The 15,813-nt window shown below is 40.3% G+C and overlaps 1 protein-coding gene across 2 annotated transcripts in view; it reads right to left on the minus strand.

Annotated features, from left to right (window-relative positions):
* Positions 1–15,813, minus strand: part of PTN (pleiotrophin) — a 94,142-nt gene that overhangs the window by 922 nt on the left and 77,407 nt on the right. The window lies entirely within an intron of this gene.

Here is a 15,813-nt window from a genome sequence, read left to right on the forward strand (position 1 = left end):
CATAGGCAGGAGTAATACAGCTTACCTCCCTGTGTGAACACATATAAATGCCTGTTATCTTACTGGTTGCCCCCATTTGATAAACAACATACTGTCTGGGGTTCCTACTTAGAAAATACAAACACAGCCAGCATCTCTGAGAGAATAAGCCAGGTCACTGCTCAATGGAGAGCTACAAATGATTTCTTAGCCCCTCACTTCCCACATTCCCTTTCCATGGAGAGTTGATAAGCATTCTTTACTGACAAACATTTTCAAAGTGCTTCCACTCCTGATTTGCCCTCTGTTTATACATTTAGCCAGCTATTCATATACAAAGGACCACCTTTGAACCTACCAAACATGGAGCTTTGACTTTACAGAGACTCCTAGCCTTGGATGAAGCAAGTGGAATGTACCAACCTGGACTAAACCAGGTGAGTAAAACTATGAGGATTTAAATCAAAAGACTTTATCCTTTTCCATTCAGTCATCTGCCATCTCCCTTTTCCTAAGCACAGGAGAATGCAGTATAGAATAGGACATGTCAGCTTTGGCTCCAAAGATAAGAATGGTCAGCATCACCAGGCTAGCGAGTAAAAGGATATTGCTAAATGTTGCTAAAATACTTCCTCCGTTTGGTCCACAATAGTGGCAGAAATGTATGGATTTGGGGCTGGAACCAGACTGATGGAGTTTAAATTCTGGCTCCATCACTAGTTACTATAAGACTCTGAGAAAGTTAATTTGTGTATCTGCGTCTCAGGTTCCTCACTTGTGAACGGGCATATGAATAGTACCACTTCGTAGGGTTCATATCCAAATTCAATGAGTTGTATAAAATCCACTGAGAACAGAACATGGCACAATGACATGTGCAAATAAAGGTAAGCAGTCATCATTAGTGTGATAATAAGAACACTATGTAATACATGTAATATATAGTTTAAATTAGGAACATATTGACAGTTGATAAAGTATATTATACTAAAAGTTCTATTGTATTCGTTTTCATGCCACTGCATATACTTTGAAACATGACCAAGTAGTATTCCTTTATGACATGCCCACCCTTATTTTTTGTAACCTTTCTTCTTTTGCTGCTCAGTTGGCGTGTTCCCACTTTCTGTTATTATGAATAATGGTGCAATGTGTGTTTTTACAGACAAATCATTGTATGTTAAAATTCTGCCTTAGTATAAATTATTAGAAGAGGATCTACTTGATCAAAGGACAGAATGTTTTTAAAGCTCTAGGTATATACTGGCATATTTCTTTCTTGAAAGGAAGTACCAATTTAAATTTTTATCAGTAACCTATATGAGTCTATCACAGCAAACTCGTTCTCAAAAGGCAAATAATCAAACAGGATGCATCATCTCTTCTCCATCTATTCACAGGCCCTTTTAGAAATAGGATTGCCATGTGGATGGTACAAGTAAACATCCACTCCCATATCCAATATTAGGGAAATATGGAAGAAATAAGGTTGTGAGTGAGCATTGAAAGACATCAGTTTAAAGATTTTTTGAACACCTTGAGAGGAAATGTTATTCTATGAAGCAGAAGAGTTGAAAATTCTGGGATAAGCTAATCTCATTTTCTGAGCAAAATGTCTTGGTTTGATTTCTTTCTTTCACATGACCTATGGGGTAGACAGAAAACATAAAAGGAAAATTAAGAGATGAAAAGATTTGAGAGGCGCTTGAATTTTAACTGAGTCAACCTCTCTTTGCCACTGATTGAAATAAAATGGCTTTGGGTCATTAAATCGATGGGAGGAACTATTGATTAGACTAGGAAAAAGAGATCTGTACCTTCTAAGAGGTAGAATTCCTATATGAGGAAGCTATGAACACGCAGAAACGGACACTGAAGATTCAGAGGTCAAGATTAGCAGCAGACAGGGACAGCGGGAGGCGCGCCGTGGAAAGCCCTAGAGCTGACCTGTGGAGACTCATCCAATAAATCATGAAAACTGAGTGAAGGAAAGGGATCAGATTACTGACAAACAGTAACATCGCAATGTAAGTAAGTCCAAAATCTGGATACCACCAACACCCTTTTAATGCTTCATGAACCTATTTAAAGGAACTCACCTGTATTTAAGAATTAGCTGCCTAGTCACCTGGAAATATCTAATTCCTTGCACCATGCCAGCTGTGTCTCAGAACTGATAACAAGGCTTGCTGAATTGTAAATGTACAGCTCAGTGATCCACCAGGGATCCAGATACTAGTTGGCTTGGCTTCCCGGCATGGCACCATTCATTAAACTTCCCAATATTAAGTGGCACGATACAGGAAGAAATTTCTATATATTTAAAAATTAAAAGCATAATCTGTTAGATTTTTGTTCTTAAGATATTATTCTCAGATATGGTTCGGTCCAACATCTGTGTCATGATTTGTTGTTTCCTCTTCGATTTCTTATTTTGTAATGTCACTCGCTTCATTTCCTCTTTTAGGGACTCGATGCATTTACTTCTAGGATTATGTATGGAATACATACCTACCTCTGTACATACATATCCACCTGCATGCGGCTGCTACTCAGTGCTGCCCACGTGCTGACAGCTGTTCCTTCCCTCACTGCCCACCTTCCTTTTTGCTCATCAATTCTACTTCATAACAATACCTACAACTCCCTCCCAATTATCTGCCCTTCTACACATGTTTGCTTTCTGACATCAAGTAGATGTGCATAAAAAATAGTACACATCTGTGTCTAGACACAAACAAAATATGTCTGGACCCTCTGAGGAACCTCTGTTCTGCCCCCATTTACTTGGAGAGGTGACTCGGCACTTAACTGCACAGCCTCCAAATAGCAAGTTCAGCCATGAGAGCAGCAGTGAGTTAATCTGGACCTAACGGAAGATTTCATGGAGGTGAGGAAATTATTTCGTCAACCACCCAAAGCAAGCTTAGTAAAAGTCCCTAAGCATGTCAGTTATTTTCCAAAGCAACTCTCGCTGGATCAGTAGATGAAGCCCTTCTCCCTTCACCCAGAGACTCCTCTTTTCAGCCTCTTTCCCTCTTGTCTCTCCGTTTCCTTTTCTTTGAAGGAAAACGTTGAGATAACTATTGGCTTCTCCAACCCATCTAGGAAGGAATCATCTCTAGGATGTGCTTCCTTTATACAGTAGACATGAGTGTGATGGGGTTACTCCCTGATCTGACCTATGTGCATGTGTGTACCAGGTAGAGAGTCACCAAGTCAAACCCCTCTTTTTAGCTCAGCACATTCACATTGTCCTTATGTATCAGCTACACCTATTCATGTGTTTGAAAATGTAAAAACAACTGAAAATTTTTGTGGATTTTTCCTCTGAATTCACAAGAGAGAAGATCAGTGAAGAAAGGAATCGGAGTTGCTTCATCTGTACGTCATTTAATCCAGGGCTTTCTCACTTGTAGATAGTTACAGAAGGAAAACAAAAAGCTCTGTGCGTGTGTGTGTATGTACGCGCACACGCATGTGTGTGTGTGTGTGTTTGCATTCACTTTCAGCTGCTAAATTTTGTCTTTTTCAGCTTTGGCCAAAAAAAAAGGTTTTTAAGTGCTAAATAACATTGAAGAGAGGCAAATATAGCTAAAGCAAGTGAAACTCTTCAAACAATGTGTGATTTTACATAGGTAGCTTTGAGAATGTAGGTTATGACTATGCCCGTATATTTGCAGGTACAATAGCATGCAAATCTGATACCTGTGTTAGAGACTCGGGTTATGTATGTGCTGTCATGCTTGGTGATACTGCTGGCCCTAACTCCGTCCCACGCCTCCCAGCTACTTTGCAGAACTCTAGAAGCTAGAATAGAGTGATATAATTAAATCCACGTGTCTCCCTCCCTCCCTCTCCCTCTCCCTCTCTCCCTCTCTCTCTCTCTCTCTCTCTCTCTCTCTCTCACACACACACACACACACACACACACACACACACACACACAGCCTTAAAAGCATCTGCCCCTTCTTCAGTCCTAGGCCACTCTCAACACCTTACACTTGTTGACAGTGACTTCCCCCCACACAGATTAACTGCCTTCTTCTACATCAAAAGCAGAAAAGAAGACCACTTATTTCTAATATGATATTTAAATGTTTAAAAGCTTGCTTCTGCAATAATGAAGGCATAGGTAGAAAATTTACCTTATTATACAAATATTAAAATTTATATTGTAGCCCAAGTCAGAAATGAAATGTATCATTATAAACAATAAGTAATTCCCACTTAGCACATCGTTATTTTTCTATTACCATATCTGATGTTTAATATTATATGACTGGTGTTACTGGAAACTCAAATTATGATTTATGAAAAAGGGGAAAAGCTTGAACTCTAGAATATTTAAAAGCTCGGTAAGTACAGCTCAATAAATCATTTTTTATTCACTCTCAAATGAAATTTTTTGGTATGTGTATATATATATATATATATAAAAGAGTTGTTTTATATATATAATATATATATTTTATATATATAATATATTTATATATATAGTATTTATATATATTATATATATATGAATCAGTCATTATGGGCTGAATTATGTCCCCCTCAAAAATTCATGTTAAATTCCTAACCCCGATACCTCAGAGTGTGAACATATTTGGAGACAAGGGTCTTTACAGAGGTAATTCAGTTGAAATGAGGTCATTGGAGTGGGCCCTAAGGAAATTTGGACACAGATATGCACAGAGGGAAAACGATCGAAGGCACAGGGAGAGGACAGCCATCTATGAACCAAGAAAAGAGGCCTGGAATAGACCCTTCCCTCATGGCGTTCAGATGGAACCCACCCTCCTGAAACCTTGATCTCAGACTTCTAGCCTCCAGAATTGTGAAAAGATTAATTTCTGTTGTTTACGGTACTTTGTTACAGCAGTGCTAGCAAGCTAATACAGCAGTGAACTAGACTTCACACTAGTTTTCATTTTTGTATATCCTTCGGATCACCCTCATTAGCTGTAGAGATGCAAAATATACGTGTTTATTCTTATGTTTTAAAAAAATCTGTTCCCCACATTTTAAATAACATCATTTGAATATGTGACTTTGGCACTGCACACTCTAGGACTTTAAGCTCATTAATGGTTTCACAATGCTCTCTGCATTAATCCACTCACCCGTCTCCACCCTTGGCCTCCAGATTTCCAGCAGGTGAGCTACGTTTCCCATTACTTGATTCCTTCCACCCCCATCCACCCAACGCCCTGTCTACAGCAGCAGCAAAGGTTAGATCTGAGGAGATTCCTGTCGACTTCTCTACATTTTTTTAGACAGCAGCCTTCACAGCAGCTTAATTTATTACTCTTGTGCATCTGGGCAAAGACCTGAAAATAAAGTTGTCCTGTTTTCTGTAGAATGAAAATAATTCCTGCAATTATTTTTGCCTTGCAAAAGCGAGTGCTGTGAATGCGTGAACCTGCGGCAGAGAGCTCTGGGCCTTGCCCCCTGTGTGACCCAGAAGGAGGACACCAGAAAAATGTTTACCTGCTTCCTGCCCTCTGGATTTCTGATGAGCTCTCTACAGATACTGTTCTTTCCTCCTGAAAAAGTCTTCTTTTCTCTTCCCTGTCTGTGCGCTGAGCAACAGCCAGCCCGCTTTGATTTCCCTGTAGGTTCCTGAAGGCTTTGCATCAGGACCGAGCTGGCTGGAGTCGCGGATAGCGTGCAGAGTATCTCTGCCAGCAGCACTTGTCACCAGGACGCCGGTGCCGTGGATCCTGGGAAAGCACCAGCATCTCTACGAATCTCACAGTGGAGAGAAGGTAGCCCTGAATCCAGCCCTGGGTCGAGCCTTGGAGGCCACTGAGTGTAACAGGGTGCATTGCACTGCTGTGTCTTCCTCTGGAGGAACTCAACCCCTTTAGAGGACCCCAGCCTGAGAATTGCAGCACTAAAAGTTATCATTTGCTCCCATCCAATCATTACACAAAGACAAGCTTGAGTCAAAAATTATCTGACATGACTCAATCGTAAATGACACCAAACACGCTTATACCGATGTTTTAGAATTATCGTTAAAACAGAAACCAAAACTATTCATTTATTTTACAATACCCAAAGAGATCCCACAGGAAGCACTCAGTTTAGGAAGAACTGGTATAATAGAAAAGAACTCTGGACACAGTCCTGACTTCAAGTTCAAGCCTGACCCCTCACTGGCTAGTGACCTTGTGCAAGTTGCAACCTTAGTGTCCTCCTTTGTAAAATGCGAACCAAACTCCTTGGGGCTTTGGTGGGGACCAAGTGAGACAATGCATGCTAAGGGCTTAGTATAGTGCCTGTCACGTTGTAAATACTCAATAAATAGCAACTACTTTTGTGATGCTCAAGAAATGCTGATGATAATAGCTAAAACCTAAAACACAAAGCAAAAGTTAGAAAGGAGGAATGCAGAAGCTTCAGGGGGAAATAAAAAGAAGGTCTCTCAACCCAGTATCTAATTAGTGCAAACACTGTTCTGTTACAGCCTTCCTTGATGCTAATTATTACATAGCTGTTTTGTGTGTGCACAGCTAATGAGCCTCTGAGCACGGAATTTACCAAGGGAGATGGAAGCAGACACACAGCATGAAGTAAACTCTACAAACATTTATAGTTCCTGGTCCTCACGTCTGTCCCAGCCATTAGAAACAAAATTTTTTTAATAAGGATGGGAGTAAAACACCCAGGTGACTCTTCTTCCAGGTGAGTGTCCTGTGCTTTAACTGTGATTTCTCTATACATTTTTTGGCAGCCAATGAATGAATGATGTGCTCTAGCGAGCCAGACCAGGACAGTTTAGTTGGACACATCATTCATTCATCAAGTCGGTACTATATGTTGAGCTCCTCTCAGGGACTAGGGACATGAGATGTGGTAACTTGCAAAGGGGAATGGGTTGTGGCTCCTGACCTCAAGAGGTTCAGGGTAGGGCAAGGCAGACATGCACTCACGGCAGAGGCAGGGATGAAAGTCTTATCAGAGGAGCCAGCCCTCGGAGAAAAGGCAGCGACTCAAGGCTCGGGAAGGGAAGTCTGTCAAGTTCTCATATTGATCTCTTTTCTAATCCTTGAACAAAACAAGCTCTTTTTGGCCTCAGGACTTTGAACTTCCCCTTGTTTCATTTAGAACATTAGTATGGGTAGCTGCTCTATGTCTTCAAGTCCAAGTTCAAAAGTTACCCCTCAAAGGAGCTTTCCCCAGTTTCTCTATCTAACTTAGCCCCCAGCCCCCTTCCCTTTTGGTCACTCGGACAGTTGGCTCTTTAGATTTTAAGACCACTTACTCTAATATGTAGTTCTAATTTTAATTACTAGTTATTTATTTTGGTCACTGTTATCTACCCACCACCACCACTAGAGCATAGCAGTAAGAGGGAAGGAAACTTGTTTAATATCAGTAGCACCTAACATACAACCTTTACCACTGTAGGCTCTTAATAGATTTTATAGATAAATGAATAAATTGGAAACAATGCCAAGGGACAGCATGCTGCTCTCCTTCATAGCCTTTGTACCCTGAGCAGTACACTGGGACGTATCCTCCTGTTTTTCCTGTTGCACTATAGGTCCATACAGGTCACTGATTTATCCCTGGTGCTAACTCTAGCCTATAGAACCCACTCCGTAAATACTTGCTCAATGAACGAGCTGGGTTTTACAGAATGAAATGTATGAAGTATAGAAGAAGGAGAACAAGTTCCAGGTTTCTACAACCATAGGTGCAGAGAAATGGACATATAAGAGTTCATGGCCCGTTCGGCCATCTCTGGGAGTTTGATGTGGCTGAGGCAGAGTATACAGGCAATGCCAGGAACAAGGATCTGGCAGGAGCCAAACTGGATGATCACGTCCTGCTAACGAGCCAGGATCTGATTCTGTTGCTGGTGGAAGTGAGGATAAAAGAGGGATTTTAGGAAGAATAAATGGGTCTGAAATTCATTACCTTTCTTAGATAAGAAACTGAGATGCCCATGTTGAATAGATACAGGGGTAGGAGCTGTACGTAATGCAGGAGATCTAGAGTCAGGCTGCCTTGTATTTAAGTCCTGGCTCCTCTGCCTATTAGCTGTATCACCTTACGCTAGGCATCTCACTTCTCTAAGCCATAGTTTCCTTATACATAAAATTGGGGATGATCATAGTAACTATTTCACAGAGTTTTTGTGAATATTCAATGACACAATGTATGAGCAATGTACCCAGCTATAATCAAAACCTACTAGGCTCTCATGAAATATTAACTATAATTACTATCATTGTAATCACCATAATTCTTTTGCCTGAAAAGGTGCTGAGGGAAACGCACCTCAAGAAATCCATTTGGAAGGAAGGAAACAGTCTGAAAAACACTGCACATTTATCAGGCATTTTTACATAAATTACTTCATCTTTACAATAGTGCTATGAGATGTTCATTGAAGACTTTAGTTTACAGAAGACAAAACAGATATTCTAATAAGAAAGTTGCAGAATTAGATTTTCTCACTTCAAGAACAGTATCATGGATGGGAAATAAAATAGACATTCAAAGATTTCCACAAGCAGAATAAAAAAGAAATGAAAACCTTGAGGCCAAACTGAATAAGAGTGTTTCCCTCTGATCAAAAAGAACAAAATCCCCATAAGATGCCCCAGGCTGCCTCTTTCTGGTCAAATACAAGGGCAGCAGCCATCAACCCCATCAGGGGTCTTAGAGGTGAGGGAGCACATTCCAGGCTGGCCTACAGTGGGATTCTGTGCATTCACCTCTCTCAACACAGTTAAAAGTCTCTCAGCCTAGCAAAGCTCATCCACAGAGGGCTGCATGCTCATTCCCAAGGGATGTCAGAGCCCAGAAAATAGAAAGAAATGTTGGGGAGCATCTTTTATCTTTAAAAGAACTAACAAAAGAATCTACTTAGCGGGAGAGAATTGAGAATGCTGGGAATATCACTTTACTGACCCCCTTTCCCATTTAATGATCAGTTGCTAAATGCTGTGTCCTGCACACAGCTGAATCTCACACTTAAATGGTTGCTGTCCTTTTGATCTTTAAAGATGAATTGCCAAACCTGAGAGGGCTAGGAAATCATCCAAAAAGAGAGAGCAGCAACATGGCAAAACTTTTAGAAATAGCTGGGAAGAACTAAAAGGAATTAGGGTTATCGAGAGCAGGGAAGTTTAACAAGGACTTGGTACCAGCAGAGCATGAATTGGTGGACAGGACAGCAAGAGGGATTAACACTGTTGCCTGGACCACTTGTGCACAGACGTCCATCCATGTGCTTCTCCCTCTGCCCACCCCAGAAACCATTTGTGAATACCCTTCTGTCAGGCAAACTTGGAAGCAGATATATGCCAAGCTGGCCTGTCAGTATCAAAAGGAGTTTCACAATACTTCACAATATTTATGTGTCTTGTTTATAAAGCAACTAATAATTTCCAGGTCAATCATAACTCAAGATTCTAGAACGATCCAAGATGGTCATTAGGCTATATCATTTGTGGCACCTATAGGAAAATCTCAGTTCACCTAGGTGCCTTCCACACAAGCCCCCACCTTGGCCTCATCTTTGACTCTGCACTCTGGTGATAGCTACCAGCAGCCTGCTCCCCTGGGCTGTACCTGCTCCCACAGACAGCACTGCCTGGAGAACCACAGCTTCCCCACAGAAGGGCCCATCCTGAGTCCCATTCAGCTCGGCCATCTTCTAATTCTACAGTGAGTCCATCCTCCAGGGGGACCACTGAGAAACACTTGTGTCTTGGAGAACAGTTATTTGCCCTCCGAAGGGTTCTCTGCTCTGATCTTTGATATAGCACTGTCAGCCCAGACTGGCCACAGCTCAATTATTCCTGTGCATTATTTTCAAACTGAAAAGACTGAAATGACTCAACAAAGAATGACTGGTGGTTCCAAGAAGGAAAGACCTGACTCTCTCTACAGTTGAGTACTCAACTGGTCCAATATGATTACTCTGGGCAGCTTTCTCTCCAAGAAATGTCATCAATGCCTCTTCTAGACCGACAGGAGAGAAGGGTAGGTCTGATGATATACACCAACACCTACTCCCTGAAAGATCACTTACTAAAGAGCAATTCAAATCCCTTTCAGCTTCTCTTCTCATATTTACAGGCAGAGTTTGGAAAGTTATAGACATTTCCCAGACGCTCTTACAACAGAATTTTATGTGACCTACTTTCTACCATGCAGGCACTCTTAAATGAGTCTTAGAGGGAGAAGTGAACAAGTAGAAAATAAGGCCAAATTTGGGGATATTGGACATTTTGGCAAGAAAGGAGGTGGATGTATCTGGTTTTAGGGGTACAGGGAAGGTGAAGTTTCCAGTGTCCAATTCTTAGTATTATATGTGCTGAGCAGTGGGTAATTTCAGCAAGAGGGTCTCTGCTATATCAGTCACGTATGGTGTGATTAGACATTTCTCTTGAATCTCTTGCCTTCTCTGCAATGTTGATGGATCCAGGTCAAATCCTCTGGCCCTTGCAGAGATTGTGTGAGCTTGCTGCGGCTAAAAACTCTGACAGATAACGGGATTTTCTCAATGAAAAATTTTAATTAATGCTCTCAATCTCTTTTCCTAAGAAATTAAAATCTCAAGAGCCCACACAATTGCTCACCAATGTCTCCCTGCCGGATTCTGGCAGCAATTAAGCAAATTCCAGTTGTAACCTTTCAGTCAATCAATGACCTTCCCCAGAGCAATCTGTCCCCATCCCCAGGAAAGCTACATTCCAATTTTGCATCTTTCAATTCTTATGTCTACCTTAGAACATCAATAGTCTCCCTTCTTCTGTGTATATAATATAGAAGTGAATGACTAAAACCTCTCTTCAGATTAAGTGGGATTCCAACACAAGAGAACCTTTAGATAAGGATTTCCAACCTGATATCTGGTATCACTGAAAGTGTGGACCAAGGCTAGAGAATAGAGTTTGTACAATATTGACACAGCCATAGGAAGGACCGCTTCTCTACCTCAAAAGGTAATGCTGTTAGAATGGAGTGTAATGAATTTTAAGACAATTTTTAACCAAAGCAAGTGGGATATTTAGTAATTTAGTAATTTCCCAAAGTTTAGATGGCAATTCTAGATATTAAGCGCCTCCTCTCCCCAAGCACGTCTTTTTTTCCCCCAGTACTTTATTTTATTTTATTTTATTTTAACTGGAGTATAATTGTTTTACAATGTTGTGTTAGTTTCTGCTATACAATGAAATGAATCAGCTATATGTATACATATCTCCCCTCCCTCTTGGACCTCCCTCCCATTCCCCCCACCACCATCCCGTCCATATAGGTCATCACAGAGAACTGAGCTGAGCTCCCTGTGCTATACTGCAGGTTCCCACTAGCTAGCTATTTTACACATGGTAGTGTATTTATGTCAAAACTAATCTCCCAATTCATCCCACCCTCCCCCTCTCCCACTGTGTCCATGCGTCCGTTCTCTCCTCTCCCCAAGCAAGTCTTTTAATCTTTTAGCCTTTTTAATAATCAAGTCACAACGATTATCCCACAAGGGGGATGTTTTCCCATCTTTCCTCAATTTCATGCTGGGTTGTCACAGCCTTCCCAACATCTTCATATTCCATTCTAAAATTTAAAGAGCATGTTTTTCACACTGAAAATCATGCAGTTTGCATATTGATCCACTACCATTTCCCAAAACAAGAGGCCAGTAACCGAACAAAAGAGTTTTATAAAACAAAAAAAAAAACAGACCAAAAAATCCCAGAACCTGATGATGTGTTTCACGAGGAGGATAATGATGTGTGGTGAAAAAAAGGTACATGCTAGCTATAAGGTCGGTGACTGGGTTTAAAAAGGCAGAATAATGATGTCAAAAGAGCACAAAGCCTGGAACTGATTCTGCTACTCAACAAGAGGGGGACTTGGATGAATCACTGATTTTTTTTGTCCTCATTTGTTACATGAGGGTCCCATCAATCACAGGCAAGGTCCCTAGAAGCTCTACCATGTAATGAGTCTAGGAATTGAGATTTATCTAATACTACCAGAGTTTCATGAGTTTGTAAAACCTAGTGGCAGCACGGTGCAATTGAAAAGGCAGTGGGTCTTCTGAGTCAGTCTGACTTTGAATTTGAATCCTGGTTTCAACACTTACAAGCTGTGAAACCTCGGGCAAGTTGCTTAACCTCTCTGAGCCTGTATTTTCTTATATATAAAGTAGGATAAATAAAATGCACTACATAGTGTTGCTTTGAAGCTTAAATTAAGCTTCAAGTTAAATTAAATGATGAGGTAAAAAGGAACAAAATTGGGTCATTTGTAGAGACGTGGATGGACCTCGAGACTGGCCTTCAGAGTGAAGTAAGTCAGAAAGAGAAAAACAAATATCGTATATTAACGCATATATGTGGAATCTAGAAAAAATGGTACAGATGAACCGGTTTGCAAGAAAGAAATAGAGACACAGATGTAGAGAACAAACGTATGGACACAAAGGGGTGAAGGGGGGGTGGGATGAATTGGGAGATTGGGATTGACATATATGCACTAAGGCGTATAAAACAGATCCCTAATGAGAACCCGCTGTATAGCACAGAGAACTCCACTTCGCTGTACAGTAGAAACTAACACAACATTGTAAAACAACTATATCCCAATAAAAAAAATAATAAAATTAAATGATGAGGAGTGCCTATGACAGTGCCCGAGTCAAAATTAGCGGGTCCCCTACCTTCCTCTGTCTTTTTCATGTCCTCAGCTAAAATAGGAGAGAGCATTGATGACTTAGTCTTTCCTGAATAAAGGAAGAAACTAATTTATTACTGTATAACTTTGAGAAAAATTTGCTTAAATGACTTCTTTACTCCAGCTTCCACCAGTCTTTGGTGGATCTAGTCTACAAAACCTTTTTCTCCTCTTTTAGCATTTATTTATTTTACAAATATTTATCCAGCACTTAACTATGTGCTACTCCATGTTCTAAGCAAAAGGGATACAGTGGAGAACAAAATAGATCAGGTCCCCATCCTCCTGAAACTTATGTTCTGGGAGATGTCTTTCATAACAATTTTAGAAATAATGTCCTAGAAACTGTCTTCTTCCATTTGGGCATCATCCTGCACATCAGTATTGGGCTTTACAAACCTCACCTTCTCCTATTTCAAAGGAAAATAAACTCATGGAGGTTACCTTATACTCATAAGAGATTAAGTGAGAAATCTGCAGGGTATAAAAGAGAACATGAATTTAGAGTCAACCAAATGTGGACTCTGTCATTTATTAGAGACGTAACCCTGGGCAAATATTGAATAAATTAACCAGGGTTCCTCAGTTTCCTTCATACCACTATTTACTTGCAAGGATATATGGAATTTTTATGAGATAATATATGTAAAACACTTAAAGCAAGGCGTGAGATTAGAAACAGAACAATACTAATCATAATAGAGATTCCATCTTATTACTTGTTTTTCCATTGATCAGAAATAAAGGAGCTATCTTAAGTGCAGAAGTTCACACAGGGAAAGCTGTAATATCCATTCATGATTATTTGAGAAAAATGGTATAAATATATATGAAACCCACACATGCCACCTGTTACATTTTACTTAAACCAGGAAACGTATGTCATGGAAAGTGTGAGTGAATCCCATTAAGAAAATCTTCTATCTGACATGTCTCCCTAGCTCAACTTGTAGGATAAGATTATTCTTTGTGCAGAGTTCCTGGTGCCAAAACAGGATTCATAGAACCCTCCACTGTTGAGAGGGAAAAGATTAGTCTTAACAAAGGTATGTTATGCACAAAAAGATGACATTTTAATGACCTACGAAATGCATAACTGGTAATGTTGTGAAATACAGACCTCAGGGTAATTCCATTTTCAATTGATTATCTACCTTAATTTTTGACATAAAAAATTACAGAATGTCTACACACTTGAAATATTTTTACCACTATTTTTCAAGCCTGAATCAGACTTTTAACCTTCATTACATATCACTAAATGGGAAATGTAAAACGGTGAACTATTCACCAGTCCAATTAAAAAGGAGCCTCACTTAATGTATTTATCAAATATCCTGAGGAGTCTTTTTTAATCACGTTCCCATTTTGTCCGATATATTCCAAACTTTTCAACATTCTCCATATTCACCCAGCCCCACCATCATCCACCACCTACTTAATCACGATCCCATTTTTTTCCTCCCCATCCATTAAGCTGCAGTTTCTCTCACCACAGGAGAGAACAAGGATGGCATGTGTGCTTGTGTGTGTGTGTGTGTGTGTGTGTGTGTGTGTGTGTCTATGAATTTCACACTAGAGCAGTAAGTCTCAATTTTAGTTGATACTGAAATCTCCTAAAGAACATTTTAGTTTTCAAAATGACTGATGCTGATTTAGTTGGTCTGGGTTATACTTGGGTACTGGGACTTTTATAAGTTCCCATAGAAAATTGTGTGTGCAGCCCAGGTTGAGAAGCACTGGACTGGAACATAGAGACGTCTTCAATCCCTTTTCTTTTCCCACTCTATATTTATGCTGAAGATGTTGGTTCTCTGCCTAGGTTAAAAATCAGTTACTTTGAAAACTGTATCTGTTAGTTCTTCCACTTTGGGGACTATCTCACTGAATAGATAAGGCCACTGATTTCCATTAGATCTGTGTAGTTGTCTCCAGATGAGTGACATTTGTACAGTTGGCACACGAACTCAGTGCCCTGACCCTAGCCCCATGTCATGCCTTCCAGATATGCACTACAGTCAGCAGAGGCTTCCCTGCTCTGGAAAGAGCAGCCTGAATCCTAGACATTCACCTGCAGGTCCACCCTGCTTCTAGCCATCCTGAAGTGGGAGGTAACCATTTCTATGGACCACCTCATCAGAGGCTAAAAGAGTGAGGCCTGTGAAAGGGGTCCTTCCTGACCATCAGTGGCAAGTCAGCCAATCCTCCCCAGTTTCTGGGGATATTCTTATATTCATTTATTATGGATTTCATTTTTCTGAGTTTCTCCTTATAATTAATCTAGCCCGTATGAATTTTCAGGTCCATTTTAGAATCAAAAATGAGCAAAGGCCAAGGAGATACTTTAATGCAGAGTTCACTGAGGCCCACTGTATTCATTTGCTAGGGCTGCCATACACCGAACCAAAGAGTACGTGGCTTAAATAATAGAAATTGATTTTCTCACAGTTCTGGAGGCCAGAAGTCCAAAATCGAGATGTCAGCAGGGCTGATTTCTTCTGAGGCCTTGCTCACTGGCTTGTAGATGGCTGTCTTCTCCCTGTGTCTTCACATGGTCTTCCTTGTGTGTCCGCCTGTGTCCTAATCTCCTCTTCTTATATGCCAGTCATATTGGAATAGGCCCACCCATATGACTTCATTTAACTCTGATCTCCTCTTTAAAGGCTCTCTCTCCACATACAGTCACATTCTGAGGTGCTGTGGGTTAGGACTTCAACATTTGAATTTTGGGGGAAATAACTCAGCCCATACAACAATGAAATAAAAGAGTTTAACACCTCTTTGTCTTCCCTCAGCTGGGATTCTATTTGTATGAAACCATGGCCGTGATATTTGGTTTGGTTTACTTTCTCCAGCATGAGAGCAGAGTCTGACTTTCTGGGAATGGATAGAAAGATAGCTCTACGTAATTCTGAAATTCCATGATAAATGTAGTTGGTAAGCTAATCTAACTAAACAAATATAAAGGCTCTGAAAAAAATATTAGAAATACAGAACCTATCAAGTTATGTGGTAGAAAAAGGAAAAATATAAAATAATTTAACTGATTTCATGAAAACTATATATGTTGATAATCTAGGAGAGACTTGATTTTTAATTTTCAGCCTCTTGATCTTTCTAAGTTTGTCC

The sequence above is a fragment of the Monodon monoceros genome, unplaced genomic scaffold, assembly GCF_005190385.1.
Source record: "Monodon monoceros isolate NGI ecotype Baffin Bay Population unplaced genomic scaffold, NGI_Narwhal_1 Super_Scaffold_2, whole genome shotgun sequence".
NCBI classification, from domain to species: domain Eukaryota; kingdom Metazoa; phylum Chordata; class Mammalia; order Artiodactyla; family Monodontidae; genus Monodon; species Monodon monoceros.